The sequence below is a fragment of the Typopeltis vanoorti genome, chromosome 16 (assembly GCF_054136105.1).
Source record: "Typopeltis vanoorti isolate ZY-2024b chromosome 16, IOZ_Tvanoo_1.0, whole genome shotgun sequence".
Taxonomy (NCBI): Eukaryota; Metazoa; Arthropoda; class Arachnida; order Uropygi; family Thelyphonidae; genus Typopeltis; species Typopeltis vanoorti.
In genome coordinates this window covers 691,035-709,026 of record NC_143564.1, presented here as the reverse complement: position 1 = coordinate 709,026, position 17,992 = coordinate 691,035, and the positions used below count along the sequence as shown (strand labels likewise).

Genomic DNA, 17,992 nt, shown 5'->3' with positions numbered 1-17,992 from the left:
AACTCCAATACTTCACAAAAATAACGTTCCACTCAGACCCATCGGGGATTCTATTAGCAGCCTGACTTACAAGTTATCTAGATTTTTATCTAACCCTCTCGGTCCTCATATAGGCCACTCAGCCTCATCAAACAAATCCACAGTTTCATGCAAAAATAAAAGACATTCAACCTGTTGGAAACTGACATGCTAATTAGCTTCGTCATTGTCTCCCTCTTCACTAATATTCCCCATAAGGAAACGGTACACTTGCTAACTCAAAATTTCCATCTGATATTGGTGAATTATTCAAATTTGTTATTACGTCCGGTTACTTCACTTGGAAAGAAAATATTTACAAACAAGAGGAAGGAACAGCAATGGGGTCTCCCTTATCACCAAACTTAGCAAACCTGTTTCTAGAATACCTTGAAGAAAAAATTTTCACGTTTAAACCCAAAACAAAAATTTGGCTACGATATGTCGATGACGTCTTTGCTGTCTGGGGTCATTCCAAACAAGAACTACAACTGTTTCTAGATAAAATAAACCTTCATCCTCGCATCAAATTTATGCTACAAAAAGAATCTCCACAGGGCATCTCCTTTCTGGATTTACACATCCAAAGAAAAGAAGATGGTTCCATCTCCACTTTTGTCTATCGCAAGCCAACATTTTCAGGTCGCAACATTCATAATTCTTCTGCTCATGATCCATCTCAAAAATATGGCATCATTAAATCATTAGTAACCAGAGCACACAGATTCTGCTCCTCTGAAGAAATTCTAAACCAAGAATTGAAAATAATCAAAAAATACAGCCATACTAAATATACAATCTTAAAACAACTCAAAAAATCATCAGTCACTTCCCCACACATCAACCTAGACAAGCCCATAGGATTCCCATACCTTATGTCAAAGGCGTCTCCGAACGTCTTTCAAAAATTATGAAGAAACTTGCTACTACCTATAAATCAAACAACCAGATCTATAACTTGTTACCTTCTCCTGAAGACAAACTCTCACCTCTGACGATACCTGGCGTGTATGAGGTTCCAAGCTCCTGTAAATTGTCTTACTATGGACAGACAGGTAGATCTGTTCATAAACGAATTTCGGAACATCAAGACCATATCCGTCTCATCAAACCGCAGAAATTTGGCCTTGCACAACACGGAGTTGAAAACCCAAACCGTAGGATCCATTGGGAAAAGACAAAACTTCTACATAGATCTTTATATAAACATGAATGTTTATATAAAGAAACTGCTATAGCCCTACTTCACAGACCAAATCTAAACAGTAATGATGTTCATGCTATTCCTAAAGTATGGAAATTGTCATACAAAATTGTGTAAAATAATTTTGATATATATTATCTTATTTTAATGTAATTTTTTCCCCTTCCAAATATATTTTAATTTAATTCTATAATGCGCTACTGCACGCATATAGGGATTCCGTTGTAATCTTGCACCCTAACTGCATGTTATTCCTAGTATTGTTTGAATTAACTGTACTGGCGATGTCCTAAGATACTTAGGATGAAATATTTACTCATTAAAACTTATTACTGTGGTTATTATGAGTGTTTGTTTAGTCATTAATATAACAATTGTCATGTTAAAAATAGGACATCATTGTCACTGTAAGATAACTATCTATATAAAAGAATGTTTCTCCGATGTTATCTTAAATAGAATTTAGCTTTTAGCTTTGATGTAGTTTCTAAATATTTAATTAATTTTATCTGTGTGTGTGTGTGTGTGTGTGTGTGTGTATATATATATATATTTTTTTTTTTTTTTTCACTAGAGGTCATGCCAGTAGAATAACTGATCAAATCATTGTTTCTTTAACTTATTGTGTGAAATGTAACTCAGCTTGTCCTTGTATATGCTCCAGATGATGATGTTGGATTGTGAATGAGGCCTGTTGTTACTAGACAGACTTTCATTCAGGATCCAACAAGAACAGAGCCTAAATCAAAAGATACCTGTACTGCTGGTGCAAATTGTGCTATAAATAAAAAGGGGGGGGGGAGTTAAGTGTATCACGTAAATATTAAATGAGTGCATATCTGTTTACCCAAAGAGGGAAAAACACTGTAGGTTATGTTTAGGTTATGTATATGTGATATGTCAAGGAAAAGCGATATATGAATTTGTAGTGAGACGACATATGTGACGACCAACCAAAGAATAGGCTGTGTGAAACAGTGCATACTTCAGTGGTGACTAAGGGCTCTGAGGTCATGACCTTGGCAAACTCATTAGTGATCCTTACAAGCAAGGTTCGCAAAAAGAGACAAACGTGGACAATTCTCTGGGAGGAGCTCTCTCATGCGTTCAAGTGCAATGTCATCGAAACGACCGTGACTGAAAGCTGCAGTACAATAGGAGTTGGTGGCCGGAAAAAAAAGGGGGGGAGTAGAGGGAACGGGAAGCAGGAAGGAGAAAAAAATAAAGGGGATGTGATCGAAGCACAGAGGGCAAGAAGCATCTGATGTAGAAGTGCCAGTGCGGATGTTCGGATGAAGTCCGACGAAACCTCTAAGTGCAGACTGATGAAGAAGCTTATGACCAAGTGGAACCTCAATCCTGATGTCCTTCTAAAAGGGTTCATAAGTCCTGGAGATGCATGGTGAAAAATTTCCACCGACAGCAAAGTTCCAGTGTGCATTGATCCAAAAGGGAGAGTGTTCCACAAAGTGAGTCAAGTTCAACCAGGGTTTGCACGTGACTCGCACATGGTGATGAAGTGTGACTATATGCTGCATCAAATGGTAATGTAAAGTTTTGCTATATCTAAAATATGTTAAATGTTGAAGCAGCTAGGACCTTTCATTAGCAAAGGAAGCTGAAACTATTTGTCGGTATTGGAACTTATAGATACCTTGGACTGGTAGTCCGAAGACCCATGTCATGTGATATGTGATCTTCACATCGTGCATATATGTGTCACTTTAGCGATCTCTCCAGAGATCCATGTTCAGATAATTAATAGTATATGCTTATATCTATAACATTCTTAGAAAATAGCAATCTTATCCTATTTGAAATTGTCATATATATTACTATGTAGAGCGTTTAAGGTTTGAAATAACAATTAACTGATTGAATGATTTATGTTCTATGTGTCCTAATCTTGTTAAAATTAAACTTTGTATTCTAATTTAATAAGTCGAAAGGCTATTTACCGGCGAATATGTTAATAGAAAGGGGGATGGTAAATCCCTTTATGTTTTAATAGCCGGGTACGAAACTCGGATCGAAATCCATAGAGTTTCATGCCGAAAAAACTATCGGCAGGCCCATGTGTAAATGATCACTTGGGTAGTACTACACCAGGGCAACTCCATGCAAAGGTGGAGCAAGCTCCCTCACTAACTTTAATATTCTCTCATAATGTAAAAGCCAGCTCCTAAGAGATGTATATATATTGTTTTACATTATGAGAAGAGGTCACTACCCAGACCGGTTTTAACCTTTTTTGAGGTCTCATCAGTGAGTAGGTAGACCTGGAATATAAACGTTTTAAGTGAACATGAACTTACATACCTCTACTATCGAATTGCCGAAGTGGTGTACTCCTATATTTAATGTTAATTAAATATAGGAGTACACCATATATATCACAGTTCGTGTGTTGGTGAGTGGAAATGACGTTCTCAAACACAATTCAGTGACCAGGATTTAACAAGAAACACAAAGTTTCTTTTTAAATCTAAGTTAAATCAAAGTTTCTTGTTAAAATATATCCCTTTTCCTTGACATATCACATACAATATATTTACCATCCCCCTATCTATTAACATATTCGCCAGTAAAATAGCCTTTCAGCTTATTAAATTAGTAATTAACATTAAATATAGGAGTACACCGCTTCAGCAATTCGATAGTAGAGGTATGCAAGTTCATGTTCACTTAAAACCTTGATATTCCAGGTCTACCTACTCACTAATGAGACCTCAAAAAAGGTTGAAACCAGTCTGGGTAGTGATCTCTTCTCATAATGTAAAACAATATATATACATCTCTTAGGAGTTGGCTTTTACATTATGAGAGAATATTAAAGTTAGTGAGGGGATCTTGCTCCACCTTTGCATGGAGTTGCCCTGGTGTTGTACTACCCAAGTGATCGTTTACACTTGGGCCTGCTAATAGTTTTTTCGGCATGAAACTATGGATTTCGATCCGAGTTTCGTACCCAGCTATTAAAACAAAGGGATTTACCATCCCCCTTTCTATTAAACTTTGTGTTTCTTGTTAAATCCTGGTCACTGAATTGTGTTTGAGAACGATATTGCCACTCACCAACACACGAACTGTGATAAAAGGGGAAGAGTATCTAAATAAATTTAGTAAGGCTAGGAAAGGGCATGACTGCAAAATCCCTGAATCCGTACACCGTTCTACCTGACTTGGGTCAAGTAAGATAAACGTCAGATTCAGGAAGGGTCCGCGACATTCAAGGGGTGACTCTAACTGGCACAGAACAAAGAAATTTGTTAGAGTCCGTGATCCGAGGGAGCTTTAGATCCCAGGTCACAAGAACGCACGCTAACAGGCCACATACAAGGCTCAGAACAAATATTTCGCGAAGTGGTGACATAACAATGACCTTAATATAAAGGTCGAAACGTCAGGAAATTAAGAGTTAATTATAACACAGTTGTAAAGTCCATAATTTCTAAAATGAGCACTCGCTATACCTACCATCAGGCAATGCATTCTACTCACTAACCATTCCACAAAAAGAGATTACTCCTCGCTCCTCATGCTCTCTGTCTGTCTGCCTTTCTCACACACGCACCCTCCCTATAGTTTCTAGGGTGGCCTCTTTCTATTATCCCCCCCCCATCATTATATGTCCATATTAACCTGGCAACCCCTGCCAAACTTACATGCCTCAATCATATCCCTTCTCCTATTCACAAGGCTTTGCAAAAAGCATTCCCACAATCTGTCTTCATATTCCACATTCCAAACACCAGTTAGTATGTTGGTCAACATTCTCTGGACCGTAATATATATCCTGATCTCTACGAAAATCAGGTGATCAAATCTCTGCACACTAATCCATACAAGGCTTGATCAAAGCTATATACAAAGGATCCATTACCTTTATTTCTGCATGTTAAGGTCCTGTGAAACATTGCAATAATCAAGTGAAGCCTGAATTTCAGGTCCACCAGCACTCAAAGGTCTCTTTGCTCCTCAATCTCCTTCCAAATTTCAACTAAATGTACACTTTGCAACACTGAACTGACAGTTCTGCTCATCTGCTCACTCATACAATCTATTTAAGTACTCCTGCAAGGCCACAACATCTACTTGACTTCATTTTTCATTATCTGCGAATAGTTGCTTATTTCCAGTTGAACCCATCTCAATGCCATTAATATACAAGTTGAACAAAAATGGTCATAAAATAGTCAGACCCTTGCAGCACATCTAATGAGTTTACTGCACTCCCATATTCAAATTGCTGGTACCCATTAAACAGCCAGTCACCTATCCAACTTGGTAGTCTGTTATTCAATCACATTCATTTCGATTTATTTACCAACTTGTTGTCTATCAAAAGCTTTTGCAAAATTAAGTATACTATCATATATATATATATATATATATGGAGTCATTAAATCTATTTTTTTTCAAATGTATAACAACCGAGTAAAAGCTGATCGCCACATATATATATATATATATATATATATATTTATAAGATTAAAATTTAACTGACTAGAACCCAAGAAAGCATAACAAAAATCTTTAATAAATCACAACTAGTTTCATCAGTATTCCGACTTCTTCAGGTGAGTAAGAAATAACATAACACTCATAAAAATAACAAGGTAGAAAACATGAACTTTCTAGCTTAATAAAAAGAAACAGAATAGTAACAGTCATATTTGAATAGGTGACAGCGTGCTACTGTTGGCATGAGCAGAATGTGTGTGACAGCTAATTTTAGAGCGTCAGTATTAGATTACTGCGCTATGTGAATCAGGCAAATTGTAGCTTAGATTGTTGTTCAAGTGTGAAGGGTCCAGAACTATTTCTTTTGATTCTATAATACATCTTTCAAATTCATCCTTACATATATATAAATTGGTTGTGTGGTCCCAATCAACTTGGTGTTGCCGTTCTTCGAGGTTAGAGTTTGAGGAGAAGAGCACGACTGGAAAGGGTGATCACTCGTGTTCTACTGTAGGAAATGTCACATCTATGTTCCTCAAGATGAAGTAAAACAGATTTATCTGTCTGGCCAAAATAAGGTCGACCACAGTCACATATAACTTTATAAACACCAGGAAAATGCAGTTGGTTGTGGTTTGGTTTTGGTCGACTCAGAAAATAACAAAGTTTTGGCAGAGTAGTATAGTCAGTCTTTATGTTGAATTTCTTCATAATCCTATATAGTTTTGGGATAAGAGTAACTGTATATGAGTGATAGGGTTGGATTCATCTTCTTGTCCAGGTTGTTGGCATGGTCTCAAACGTTTAGTGATGTTACGAGATGAATATCCATTATTTAAAAAGGTGTTTTTCAGGAAGTTAAGCTCTGTTTGTAGGTCTTCTTCTGTGGAAGTGAGACATCTTGCTCGATGGGCAAGGGTGGAGATGATGCCAAGTTTCTGAGGAGGGAAGTGATGAGAAGAGCCATGCAAATATCTATCAGTGTGGGTAGTGTTCCGAAAAATTGAAAATTTAAGACAGTCAAGTGATCTACTGATCTTTAGATCTAAGAAGGGGAGAACGCTGATAATCTATATATATGTATGTATGTATATATATACACACACACACACACAGGGTGGCCATAAATTAACTCTCCCTCTTTGGTGGTATCTGTAGCTAGAACTAATACATGGAATGAAACATTTTATATTGAGACTTTCAAAGGCATTGGGAGATGAATTCTCCAAAAAAAAGATTTAGTACCAAAAGTCACCAAAAGGAGAAATTTTGGTGCTGGCAGAGCCGAAAGCAATCACATATTTGCAGTAAATGCAGATAAACAGGATTATGCAAATTTTACTGTGTGTACGTGCAGCAGCGCCACCAATTCCACTTAAAAAGGGATGGGAACGTTCAGGCAGTTATTCGAATGACTGACGCATTGTGTGCTCGATATGCATCCTACCTTGCCTGAGCGTGCTTTACTTGTTAAGTTGTTTTACCTTAAACAGTGCAATGCCATAGCAGCCCTTCGGGAATTTAGAAGGCTTCATAACCTGCATACAGGTCCTATGTCAGCTGTAGCACTGAGAGCTATGATTAAGAAGTTTGAAGAAACTGGATCACTAGAGTTAGACCTGGCAGAGGACGGAAAGCAGTGCAAGAGACAGTAACAGACTTGCTACTGCAGTGTTCGACAACACAGGGTGTTATTATTCCATTTTATCTGCCTTTAATGTAATTATCCACTTGTTTTCTGCTCCGCCAGCACCACAATTTCCCCTGTTGGCGACTTTTGGTACTAAATCTTTTTTTCGCAGAAATCATCTCCACATGCCTTCAAAAGTCTCAATATAAAATTTGGTCTCATTCGGTTTATTGGATTTAGCTACAGATGCCTCCAAAGAGGGAAAGTTATTTTATGGCCACCCTGTGTATATATATCTACCCTATATATAAAATGATAAGCTTTTTATATCACGCTTCTATGTCACATTTTTTGAAACTCAAGGCTACCCCAAGTGTCGAGTCTTCAAAATTTGAGTTCATCAGAATTCAACGAGAACAGGCCACCAGTCCAGAACTCGGGGAAGTTGGACGCCATAGCCACTGCATGGGGGGGGAGCAGAATCCCCTTTTGAGTTTTCAAAATTCGAGTCATCAGAATCCAAGGAGAACTGGCCTACCAGTCCAGAACTCGGGGGAGGGGGGAGGCTGTAGCCCACGCCAGTATATATATATATGTGTGTGTGTGTGCATATATATATATATATATATATATGTAGAAAGTATTTTACCTTGGGTAAAATACTTGAGATGCATATATACATATGCATCTCAAGGGAGATGCATATATGCATCTCCCTTGTCCAATGCATGTCACCTTCTTGTAGACAGCAAAAGAATTGGATGAGATGGGATCTAGAGGAAACAGTTGAAATTGAAGAGGGTTCTAAAATGAATAGGCAGAAAGCAAAATGGCCCTAGTCAAACATGGAGAGATCACATCGAATGAGTGTTATGAGTGAAACTAGCTATAGATCCAGGAATGAGCTGTTGTGTTTATATACAAATGCCAGAAGTGTAAGAAACAAGGCAGATGAAATGGTTGCAATAATTAAGGCTGTTCACCCAAAAATTGTTGGAATAAGTGAGACATGGTTAGATGATAACGACATCCTGACAGGAATAGAGATAGAAGGATATGATGTGTTTCGTGAGGATAGAAGGGGTAAAAAGGGAGGGGGGGGAGTGCTATTAATGATCGAGAAAGAGTTATGTCCATACAAAGTAGAGATGCAAGAGGGAAATAGTGCCAGTGGTTTTGAGGCAGTATGGTGTGAGATAGAGGTGAATGGAATGAAATACTTGGTTGGATGTTATAGACCAGGAAATGTAGATAGTAGTGACTATGAAATGTATAATCAAATTAGCCAAGCAAATAAGAGAAGAGTGAAGAGTTTCTAGAGGTTTTGAGGGATTTAGTCATATCATCAGAGGGTGTAATTATAAATGAAGTGTCAAATCACCCACTAATTGGTGATGATGAACATGAGGTGATTACCTGGGTGGTTGCCAGCAGTGTGAAGACCTCTGTAAGAAAAGGGTATATCTGGAACTACAAAGGGGAGGTGATTATGAAGAGCTCAGGAGACAGCTTGTGGGTGTAGCATGGAATGAGGAGATAGCTGGAAAAGAGATCAATGCAGCTTGGGGGATTTTAAAAAATTATCTAGTAGATGCAATGTCTAAATATATTCCAAGGGTGAGAAGGTTAAATAAGGTAGGTGTGAGATGGATGAATAAAGAGATTAAGCATGCAATACAGAGAAAAAGGGCATTGTGGAGGCAGCATAAGAGAAATGGAAGTAACCAATTTCATGAGGTCGACAAAGACCAGGCAAGGAGGGTGACTTGGTTGGTGAGAGTAGCTAAAGAGAGGTATGAACAGCAGTTAGCTAATGAAGCCAAAAAAAAGAATCCTAGGGAGTTCTTTCGATATGTAGCAAGCAAAAGAAAGAATGATTATGGAAGGATGACATTAACTGGAGAAAATGGTATAAAGACAGCTGTTGCAGAAGGTGTGGTGTAGATACTTAATGAGTAATTCATAAAGGTCTTTCAATCTTGTGAATGTGACTTTATGGAGAGAATGAGAGCAGTTGATGATGGAGAAGAGACTCTGACTGTAAGTGAGCAAGAGGTGTATGGGGAGTTGAGTAAACTAGATGTTAATAAGGCTGTGGGACTTGATAATATATCGCCACGTATTCTGAAGGAATGTGCCAGGGAGTTGACACCTGTCTTGACATATTTTTTTAATACGAGTCTTGCACTCGTTCAAGTTCCTAAGGAGTGGAAGGAGGGCAAGATTGTGCCACTCCATAAAGGAGGTGATAGACCTCAAGCATCAAACTATAGGCCTATCTGTGTGCCAGGTGTTGTAGTTAAGTTGTTGGAGAAGCTTGTGAGAACTAGGATCCAGAATTGGGTTGGCAACAATGGTATTATCTTTGATGGACAGCATGGATTTGCTAAAGAGAGGTCATGTTTCAGTAATCTACTTACTTATTACAGTAAGGTGACTGCTTCCATGGACAAATGTCAATGGAAGCAGTCACAGGATACACAGTAATATACTTAGATTTTGCAAAGGCTTTTGATAGATTTCCACATGATAAGTTGATAGTCAAATTGAAGTGGATGGGGTTGGATATTAGATTGGTGCATTGGATTGGAGACTGGCTATCTGTTAAGTATCAACAAGTTGTGTATGGGGGAGCAATATCCTGGAAAAGGAAGGTTACTAGTGGTGTGCCTCATTGGGTCTGTTTTAGGGCCATTGCAGTTTAATTTGTATATTAATGATATTGGTGAAGATCTGGATGGAGATATTCAGTTGTTTGCAGACGATGCAAAGTTGGGATGAACCATGAAGAGTAGAGAAGATGTTATGGCCTTACAAGAAGACTTGAATAAATTGAGTGATTGGGCACGGGAATGGAGATGCGAGTTTAATGTTGCAAAATGTAAGGTTTTAAAATTTAAAAACAAAAATGGGATGCAGAATTTATGCTTGGTGAGGATATATTGTCAGAGGTGGAGGAAATAAGATCTGGGGGTGATAGTGGATAAGGATGTGAAATTTAGAGGGACACATAGCCAAAATTGTGAAGACAACAGAAAGGCTTCTGGGAATGATGAGGAGGACACCTACTTGTGAAGTAGGGAGATTCTTGTTCCATTGTATAAGGATTCCATGTGTGGCCTATTGTGACCAGATTTGGTCACCTAGTTTTCCGAAGGATGAAGAGATGTCGGAGAGGGTCCAGAGGCGACTGACTAAGGTAGTTTCTAACCTTTGGAATGTCGAGTATGAGGAAAGATTGAGAAGATGCAACTTGCAGAGTCTGGTGGAGAGGAGGAGGGGAGATATGATAGAGACCTACAAGTTATTAAGGGGTTGTTATAGGATCAATGATGGAGAGGTTCTACAGAAAATAGTGGAGATCAGGGGAGAACCAGAGGTCATCCCTGGAAAGTGTATAAAGAGGGTGTGAGTAGGGGAATGAGAAATAGGTTTTATTCGTGGAGAGTTGTGAATGAGTGGAAAACTTTGCCTAAGAATGTGGTGTCTGCAGATAATTTGAGTGTGTTTAAAGCATGATATGATGAGCTGTGTGTTTGATAAAAAGACCTCCTAGATGAATCTTTGACTCCATGGGATCTTGGGAAATAATAATACGTGACTTTCATTTAACAAACACATACTGACAATCACAGAGAATACTGCCGTTATCAATCCATTTCTGTATCCTAACCCCTCCAATACCTTAACCACAAATACAGATTGCTTTTGTAAGTAGCAACAGCCTTACTGCCACCTTTGTGAAGAGGAACAATTTTACCTTCTTTCCACTCCCTTAAAATCCATGCTGTTGCAAGGTTTGTTAAATCGGAAAGCCAAGACTACTGCCAATTCCCTGGAACATTCCCTTAAGACATGATTTTTCATCAAGTCCTATTATCTTATTGTCATCAAGTTTACTTAACTGCTCATATACCTCTTGTTCACTCACCAACAAGCCATTCTTTCTCATTTACACTACCCTTGAGCTTGATGATTCACACTGATGAGGATAATACCTTGAGGAATTGGTCACTGAATACCTCAACTATGTCCTCTGCAGCAGTTACAAATCTACCATTTTCATCTATTATCATCATTTCACCATAATCATTCTTCGTTCTACTTATGACATATCGAAAAAACTCCTTTTTTTTTTTTGGCTCAATTTGCTCATACTGCAATTTTGCTGTCCTTACCAACTGAGTCATCTTCTTGCCCTGCTCTTTATACTCTTCATGGAAGTGATAAATTCATCTTGTTCACCATTATTCATCTCTTGCTGCCTCCACAGTCCTTTCTTCCAGATTTCCTGCTTAATCCCTTTATTCATCCATTAGATACCCACATTAGTCAGCCTTTTGACCTTCAGAATACATTAATGCTGATAAGATGTCTTTGTCAGTTCCCAAGCAGAATTTCTTTCTTTCTTACTTAAATCCTCATTCCAGACTACTGCTTCAAGCAGAAAGTTTTCAGAAAATTTATGGGTATTCAAGTTACACAGATCTAATGTATCTCAAGAGAAAATTAACATATCCTGAGCACCAAGCTGAATTTGTGTTACTTTCTCTTGAATACATGAAGTTGATATCAACTGAATTTGTTCCTTAGTATTACACAGCTGGCCGAGTGATTAGCATATCTGTTCTCCAGACAAGAAGTTGCAGGTTCAAATCCCACCAGCAGTATGGATGTTTGTGACTGTCCTACTAACTCTTGATGGAAAGGGAATCTGCAACCCTACTACTTCTAGCAGAAGGCTTCACTGCTAAAATCCCAATGATATATGGGAGTTTGCTATAGCATCAAAATGACATCACATGTGAATAAGGATTACACAATAGCTAATGTATTAAGGATTATTACAAACACATATTCACAGAAATAAAGAATAATAATTTTATTAGTGCAAATATTTCTGGCTGTAATTAACAAGCCATCATCAGTGCATCAGCATGATCACAATGTGAGACAAGAACAAAGGAATGTTATTCCTTTTTACAGAGCTAAGCAACATAATTGGTGAAGGTAACCCAGAGGATTGCTACAATACTGAGAAGGATGCTGACCTGTAGAGATAGAAGAGTTATCATTCTGTTGTATAAGGCCCTGATCAGACCACACTTAGACTATTGCTCTCAAATTTGGTCCTCAGGATTTGAAGGGGATAAATTAACTGTGGAAAGGGTGCAGAGGTAGATAACAAAGATGGTTTCAGGGCTGTACAATGTTAATTATGAGGATTGGCTGAGGGAATGTGGACTGCAGAGTCTGGTGGATAGGAGGAGAGGTGATATGATCGAGACTTTTAAACTGTTGAGAGGTAGTTACGGGGAAGACACTGCAGTGTTCTTTCACTTGGTAGAGAAATGGGAAGGAGCGATGACAAGGGACCATCCCTGGAAAATACGAACGGAAGCTGTGAGCAAGCGGATGAGGAGTGATTTCTTTGCATGGAGGGTGGTGGAACCGGAATGCATTGCCTGATATTAGTGAGAGCAAGAATAGTAAATGAGTTCAAGGAGTGGTATGATGTGTTTCCTAGGAAGGACCTCCCATGATGAGTCTCTTGAATCTATGCAGGCCTAAATAATAATAATAAATGGAGTGGTACCATATCAGTAGTTATAAAACAAGATGATTACAGTTAGAGTACTTTGGACAAACAGGACTTAAGTCATAAAATGGCTACATGAACTAGGTCTTATCAATCACAATAAACCTGAAAAATCTGACCTGACAGAGCACGAAGTGGACACTTAACCATAATATCCTCTGGTCCAAAAATCACTTTTACATCAGTGCCAGTTTTGTAAGTTTGGACACTTAAACTTGCTTAAAGAGTGCTGAAAGTTCTAAACTGTCCAAACTTAAATTGGAGTGACTATTTATCCATTGCCAAGATAAGGTAGCCTCATTCTCATAAATAGCAAGCAACAGCATGCCTCCTTCCCTTTTTTATAATGTCACATCATTCGAATTTTTAATCTAATGTTATTTTATTGCATTTTAAAGTTATTTTAATTTTAGTTTTCATTATACATCTTATTCTGTAACTACCCATATGGTAACATTCCATCACGTGGCTAAACTCTGTAAAAAGGAATAACATTCCGTTTTTCTAGCTCTGATTATGGAATGTTAATTTCATGCTGAAGTATTTGCACTAATAAATTTACTAATCTTTATTCTTGTGAAAACGTTCTAATAATTGTTACTTTGTCATAAATGCCATTAAAAACTCAAGTGTATTATGGTTATTACAAGAGATAGTATAGGTCCTCGGATCAAATCTGATTACCCACAAATTTATTACTATTTTGTTAATAGGTATCTCCACGGAGTTCAAAGACTCATCACGGGAGGCCCACAAACTTCATAACATACCTATTAGACCTCCCACAATGCAACCAAAATTTCACCACAGCATAAAAAACTAACACTATTAACACAGCGCTTATTGTGCCTCTTCTTAAACTGATTCACCAATGCAGAACTGCCAATCACCCCAGGCAACCTATTCCGCTCATTCATCACCCTTGAAGAAAAAAAAGAAAAAAAAAATCTAGATTTCACTTCACATTCTTGATAACTGTAACTTTACTCAACTTATAATGATGGGGAGATTGAGACAGCCTTCCTATGTTCAACCCCCCCCCCCATCAGTAGTGTTTCTCTCATAGCACATTTCTTCTGGTGCTTCAGACAAAAGAAGTCCCGGAGATGTCTCACTGGTAGCATGAAGCTAATGTCTCTAACCAGGCGTCAGAGATAAAACAGTTTATATAACAAACTCCATAAAACATTTAAAAGTGCCTGGTAATTATGAAAAACTTTTAAAATGTTCTGAAATATTAGAAGGAAACCCGAAATAACATTAAAGAAAAAAAAACTCGAGAACTCAACACTATAGGGCATAGGATACACCGAGGTCTAGGGACCACCTTATCCTGTGAATGGTTTGAGGTCCGATGATTAATAAACCCTCGACACCGCAAGATAAAAGAGGATAAAAAGAAGATGAGATGAGAAGAAAAAAAAACAAAACAAAACTGAAAGTTGTATTGCAACACATTATGACAAACGCTATGTTGCATAAAAACATCTGAATGTTATATTCGCTCTTTATTAATAGAGAACACAACATACATTGCAATAATTATTAATATGACCTTAGAGGAATACCTGATAACTTTTAAGAAATAGTCAAAGATAATGAAAATAGATTTTTGCATTGTTTCAGTAATTTATTTCTAAGCTTCTAAACATGAAGTTTACTGCATTGTTGGTTTTATCATGGTAAACGTGAGATTAGTACTATTAACCAAAAGAATTTCTTACCTGAATAATTTGAATTAAACTACATTCACAAAGATGACTAACAAAGATTAAATTAATTTCACATTACAATTATGAACAACTGATTAACTAGTATGCAGGAATTCTGACAGAAGGCTTGCCCCAGTGTTTTATTTTCATTTCCCAGTGATGCTGAAACCAGCAATAATGCATTTCTGTATATATTTGCATTTCAAAGCAACACAGCAGCCATGGTCAGGTTAGATGCAAAGTACTTGTACATGATCATGATAGACAATATTCTAAAGACTTTGGAACCTTATAACAGAATTTCTGCATATTATGGCCAATTAATTCTATCAGTTTTGCAATAATCAAGTTGTGTGATGCGCAAAACTTCATTGCAATCATTGTCTTCAAAAACAAATCTCTTGTTATTGTAAATAGTCCTACACATAGTCCAAATATTTCTTCTTCATGCAAGAAAAACATATCGTTCAACATTTCTCTTTCTACTTAATCAGAAGGAATCTATCCTATAGAAGCAAGTGTTTATTATTATTCTTGCACCCTCCATGGATTCGACACTCATCATGAGAGGTTCATTTACCAGACAACATATATCATACCGAATCTTAAAATTCTTCACACTCTTTCTGTTAACAACACATTCTGATAATGCGTTCCATTCACTGACAATTCTCCATGTAAAAAATGCACTCCTACACATACCCCTCCTCACCACATTCTTACACAACTTCCAGGGATGGCCTCTGGTTCTTTCTCCTCTCACCTACTCTTTTCATAATCCACTCTAAATTCTTCTGGCAGCCCGGTTGGCTAAGTGGTTAGCATACCTGCTTTCCAATCAACAAGTCGCGAGTTTGAATCTTGTCATTATTATTCTTGCACCCTCCATGGATTCGACACTCATCATGAGAGGTTCATTTACCAGACAACATTTATCATACCGAATCTTAAAATTCTTCACACTCTTTCTGTTAACAACACATTCTGATAATGCGTTCCATTCACTGACAATTCTCCATGTAAAAAATGCACTCCTACACATACCCCTCCTCACCACATTCTTACACAACTTCCAGGGATGGCCTCTGGTTCTTTCTCCTCTCACCTACTCTTTTCATAATCCACTCTAAATTCTTCTGGCAGCCCGGTTGGCTAAGTGGTTAGCATACCTGCTTTCCAATCAACAAGTCGCGAGTTTGAATCTTGTCATGGATATTTGTTATTATCTTTAGGAGGAAGAGGAATTTCACCACCTAGTGTGAGACCACCGCCCTGCTTCTTGGAGACCTGAAGTGGCTGAAAAAGTTACATTTGGTCTCTAGAGCATACCTTCCAGAGAATGTAAAAATAAATAAAAAATTACAAATATATATATATATATATATATAAAATTAACAAAAATGGAAAGAAAAAACCTTAACCCACCCATGGTACAAATGTACTATGGGTTTAGTAATAACCTTTTATGAGTGGTAACCACAAAAAACTTAAAATCTTCTCATTAATTTAGATCCTATCACATCACCTCTTTTCATCCTATCCACTAAACTTGGCAATCCACGTTTCTTCAACCAATCACCATAGTCGCATTCCAAAGTCCTGATATTGTCTTAGTCACTCATCTCTGGACCCTCTCCAATGTTTCCACACACACACACACACACACACACACACACACTGAAAACCAGATTAAAAAATATGAGCACAATAGTTCCATTGTGGTCAGACCACAATATCCTATCCCTTATCCCTACATGTTAGAGTACTTCTTATCATTGCAACACTATGATGTGTAGTCTTTGCAACGCTTGCAATCCCTCTAAACCTCAGTCTATTGTAAAACATCACTGCTGAATCTCATCCACTTCCTGCAGTACACTGCTTTATATTCCTGCACTCCATAATGCAACACCTTGTACTTACTAATATTAAAATGACAATCCCACTCATTTGTCCAAGTCAAAAGTTAATTCAAATCTTCCTGAAGGGAAATAAAGTTTATAGAAAATTAGGCAATGAAATTTCATGGATGTGATTTTCTACACTAAGTGCTATTCACAAATTTAAAGAGATGGTATATGCACCGAAACAAATGAAAATTAACGTGAGCAGTACATATCACCAACATAAATTACGTGAATAATGAAACAGCTGTATAAATACCTTCGTGAACACTACTAACCTGGGCATTACAAGATCATTCGCCCAAGGCACAAAATATGAGATCTGTACCTATAAAGAAAACAGTTTTCCACGATAGTTCCAATAATTCTTTAAGGGCATCAAATTACTATATGTCAAGCTTTTATAATAAACTTTCAAATCACCTTCCTAAAAAAATAATAATTGAGAAAAAGTTATCATCTTCGCAAAATGTACAATTATGGGTACCATTACTAAAAGAAAACACCAAATATAACACAAATTTCTCTCATAAATAATGTAAAAAAACAAAAAATAAATCTGGCTATAAACAGTCTAGAACATGAAAAGTACATCACATATGACACCTAGCGGTAAGAAGGTAATACGAAAGCATTTAGGGAAAAATTGTCAAGAAAAAATAAGTACAAGTTACAACGGGCAATATTGTTAAATGAACTGTTTAATTGCTGCACGTTCTTCCCAATTAGCTCTAAAGAAAGGGGTTAATTTCTAAGCTGCATCAAGGTAACCAGGTGAGCTTTGTATTGAACCTCTTTAATTAACTTTGCATGAAAATACCTTGATCTTGATCTTGATCTGTACCTTGATCTTGCAGGAAAGACAAATGCAGATAAGTGTTGCTCACTTTTGCTGCATGTTCCTTCTTTATTTCATCATCATCATCATAACACAATTACGAGTATAGACCATATTGCTCTCTTCCGGTCTCATTCCAATAGCCTTTTTTGAGGTCGATCCTGCCTTCTCTTTCCATTTGGCTTATATTTTAGTATTTGTTTAGGATGTCGGGTGTCGGCTATTTGGTTTACATGGTCAATCAATTTTGGTTTATAATTGTTTAGTTTTTCTTCTATTGATTTTATTTTTAGTTCACTGCCTTCAATTCAGACCATCAAGCCATCCTCCAATGGGTTTCAGATAACCTAGTCAATTTCAATGCAAATAAAACCCAGTACTGTCTCGTTTCACATAAAAAAGAGCCATTTTCTCCCAATATTATTTTTTGATAACACCCAAATTTTTCAGACAATCTGAAATTTCTCTTCTTTGAATTAACCTGACATCAAGCCTCTCCTGGCATAAACACATAACAACCATTGCATCCTCAGCTTCTAAAAAACTAGGATTTCTCTTTCACTCAGGACGATACTTCACCCCTGAACAGCTTTTAAACTTATACGAATCACATATTATTATTA

General features: G+C 37.3%; 1 protein-coding gene across 4 annotated transcripts in view; it reads right to left on the bottom strand.

Annotated features, from left to right (window-relative positions):
• LOC150097825 (CUE domain-containing protein 2) overlaps window positions 1–17,103 on the bottom strand; it is a 408,650-nt gene extending 391,547 nt beyond the window's left edge. For 2 of the 4 annotated variants that reach the window (XM_090406327.1, XM_090406324.1), the window contains exon 1: window positions 16,791–17,103. The gene's annotated coding sequence lies outside the window, so the exon portion shown is untranslated. The remainder of the gene's footprint in view (window positions 1–16,790) is intronic. The other 2 variants (XM_090406326.1, XM_090406323.1) reach the window with 1 other exon arrangement.
• Window positions 17,104–17,992: the final 889 nt, after the last annotated feature.